Source organism: Lupinus angustifolius, chromosome LG05 (genome assembly GCF_001865875.1).
Source record: "Lupinus angustifolius cultivar Tanjil chromosome LG05, LupAngTanjil_v1.0, whole genome shotgun sequence".
Taxonomy (NCBI): domain Eukaryota; kingdom Viridiplantae; phylum Streptophyta; class Magnoliopsida; order Fabales; family Fabaceae; genus Lupinus; species Lupinus angustifolius.
This window is the reverse complement of record NC_032013.1, coordinates 9,144,359-9,148,312: the sequence shown is the minus strand read 5'-3', so window position 1 is coordinate 9,148,312 and position 3,954 is coordinate 9,144,359.

Here is a 3,954-nt window from a genome sequence, read left to right as displayed (position 1 = left end):
TCCTCCTCCTCATCCTATCCTTATCCTCATCCACATTCTCATCCTCATCCTAACTTCTTCCTCATCCTCATTCTACTCCTCATCCTCATTCTCGTCCTCATCCTCATCCTCGTCCTCATCCTATTCTTATCCTCATTCTCGTCCTCATCCTCATCCTCGTCCTCATCCTATTCTTATCCTCATTCTCGTCCTCATCCTCATCCTCGTCCTCATCCTATTCTTATCCTCATTCTCGTCCTCATCCTCATCCTCGTCCTCATCCTATTCTTATCCTCATTCTCGTCCTCATCCTCATCCTCGTCCTCATCCTATTCTTATCCTCATTCTCGTCCTCATCCTCATCCTCGTCCTCATCCTATTCTTATCCTCATTCTCGTCCTCATCCTCATCCTCGTCCTCATCCTATTCTTATCCTCATTCTCGTCCTCATCCTCATCCTCGTCCTCATCCTATTCTTATCCTCATTCTCGTCCTCATCCTCATCCTCGTCCTCATCCTATTCTTATCCTCATTCTCGTCCTCATCCTCATCCTCGTCCTCATCCTATTCTTATCCTCATTCTCGTCCTCATCCTCATCCTCGTCCTCATCCTATTCTTATCCTCATTCTCGTCCTCATCCTCATCCTCGTCCTCATCCTATTCTTATCCTCATTCTCGTCCTCATCCTCATCCTCGTCCTCATCCTATTCTTATCCTCATTCTCGTCCTCATCCTCATCCTCGTCCTCATCCTATTCTTATCCTCATTCTCGTCCTCATCCTCATCCTCGTCCTCATCCTATTCTTATCCTCATTCTCGTCCTCATCCTCATCCTCGTCCTCATCCTATTCTTATCCTCATTCTCGTCCTCATCCTCATCCTCGTCCTCATCCTATTCTTATCCTCATTCTCGTCCTCATCCTCATCCTCGTCCTCATCCTATTCTTATCCTCATTCTCGTCCTCATCCTCATCCTCGTCCTCATCCTATTCTTATCCTCATTCTCGTCCTCATCCTCATCCTCGTCCTCATCCTATTCTTATCCTCATTCTCGTCCTCATCCTCATCCTCGTCCTCATCCTATTCTTATCCTCATTCTCGTCCTCATCCTCATCCTCGTCCTCATCCTATTCTTATCCTCATTCTCGTCCTCATCCTCATCCTCGTCCTCATCCTATTCTTATCCTCATTCTCGTCCTCATCCTCATCCTCGTCCTCATCCTATTCTTATCCTCATTCTCGTCCTCATCCTCATCCTCGTCCTCATCCTATTCTTATCCTCATTCTCGTCCTCATCCTCATCCTCGTCCTCATCCTATTCTTATCCTCATTCTCGTCCTCATCCTCATCCTCGTCCTCATCCTATTCTTATCCTCATTCTCGTCCTCATCCTCATCCTCGTCCTCATCCTATTCTTATCCTCATTCTCGTCCTCATCCTCATCCTCGTCCTCATCCTATTCTTATCCTCATTCTCGTCCTCATCCTCATCCTCGTCCTCATCCTATTCTTATCCTCATTCTCGTCCTCATCCTCATCCTCGTCCTCATCCTATTCTTATCCTCATTCTCGTCCTCATCCTCATCCTCGTCCTCATCCTATTCTTATCCTCATTCTCGTCCTCATCCTCATCCTCGTCCTCATCCTATTCTTATCCTCATTCTCGTCCTCATCCTCATCCTCGTCCTCATCCTATTCTTATCCTCATTCTCGTCCTCATCCTCATCCTCGTCCTCATCCTATTCTTATCCTCATTCTCGTCCTCATCCTCATCCTCGTCCTCATCCTATTCTTATCCTCATTCTCGTCCTCATCCTCATCCTCGTCCTCATCCTATTCTTATCCTCATTCTCGTCCTCATCCTCATCCTCGTCCTCATCCTATTCTTATCCTCATTCTCGTCCTCATCCTCATCCTCGTCCTCATCCTATTCTTATCCTCATTCTCGTCCTCATCCTCATCCTCGTCCTCATCCTATTCTTATCCTCATTCTCGTCCTCATCCTCATCCTCGTCCTCATCCTATTCTTATCCTCATTCTCGTCCTCATCCTCATCCTCGTCCTCATCCTATTCTTATCCTCATTCTCGTCCTCATCCTCATCCTCGTCCTCATCCTATTCTTATCCTCATTCTCGTCCTCATCCTCATCCTCGTCCTCATCCTATTCTTATCCTCATTCTCGTCCTCATCCTCATCCTCGTCCTCATCCTATTCTTATCCTCATTCTCGTCCTCATCCTCATCCTCGTCCTCATCCTATTCTTATCCTCATTCTCGTCCTCATCCTCATCCTCGTCCTCATCCTATTCTTATCCTCATTCTCGTCCTCATCCTCATCCTCGTCCTCATCCTATTCTTATCCTCATTCTCGTCCTCATCCTCATCCTCGTCCTCATCCTATTCTTATCCTCATTCTCGTCCTCATCCTCATCCTCGTCCTCATCCTATTCTTATCCTCATTCTCGTCCTCATCCTCATCCTCGTCCTCATCCTATTCTTATCCTCATTCTCGTCCTCATCCTCATCCTCGTCCTCATCCTATTCTTATCCTCATTCTCGTCCTCATCCTCATCCTCGTCCTCATCCTATTCTTATCCTCATTCTCGTCCTCATCCTCATCCTCGTCCTCATCCTATTCTTATCCTCATTCTCGTCCTCATCCTCATCCTCGTCCTCATCCTATTCTTATCCTCATTCTCGTCCTCATCCTCATCCTCGTCCTCATCCTATTCTTATCCTCATTCTCGTCCTCATCCTCATCCTCGTCCTCATCCTATTCTTATCCTCATTCTCGTCCTCATCCTCATCCTCGTCCTCATCCTATTCTTATCCTCATTCTCGTCCTCATCCTCATCCTCGTCCTCATCCTATTCTTATCCTCATTCTCGTCCTCATCCTCATCCTCGTCCTCATCCTATTCTTATCCTCATTCTCGTCCTCATCCTCATCCTCGTCCTCATCCTATTCTTATCCTCATTCTCGTCCTCATCCTCATCCTCGTCCTCATCCTATTCTTATCCTCATTCTCGTCCTCATCCTCATCCTCGTCCTCATCCTATTCTTATCCTCATTCTCGTCCTCATCCTCATCCTCGTCCTCATCCTATTCTTATCCTCATTCTCGTCCTCATCCTCATCCTCGTCCTCATCCTATTCTTATCCTCATTCTCGTCCTCATCCTCATCCTCGTCCTCATCCTATTCTTATCCTCATTCTCGTCCTCATCCTCATCCTCGTCCTCATCCTATTCTTATCCTCATTCTCGTCCTCATCCTCATCCTCGTCCTCATCCTATTCTTATCCTCATTCTCGTCCTCATCCTCATCCTCGTCCTCATCCTATTCTTATCCTCATTCTCGTCCTCATCCTCATCCTCGTCCTCATCCTATTCTTATCCTCATTCTCGTCCTCATCCTCATCCTCGTCCTCATCCTATTCTTATCCTCATTCTCGTCCTCATCCTCATCCTCGTCCTCATCCTATTCTTATCCTCATTCTCGTCCTCATCCTCATCCTCGTCCTCATCCTATTCTTATCCTCATTCTCGTCCTCATCCTCATCCTCGTCCTCATCCTATTCTTATCCTCATTCTCGTCCTCATCCTCATCCTCGTCCTCATCCTATTCTTATCCTCATTCTCGTCCTCATCCTCATCCTCGTCCTCATCCTATTCTTATCCTCATTCTCGTCCTCATCCTCATCCTCGTCCTCATCCTATTCTTATCCTCATTCTCGTCCTCATCCTCATCCTCGTCCTCATCCTATTCTTATCCTCATTCTCGTCCTCATCCTCATCCTCGTCCTCATCCACATCCTATCCTCATCCTCATTCTCGTCCTAAACCTATCCTCACCCTCTTCCTCATGCTCCTCTTCCTCATGCTCATTGTCATTCACGTCCTCATCCTACCCTCATCCTACCCTCATCCTCATCCTCATCCTAGTCCTCTTCCTATCCTCATCCTCATCCTCATCCT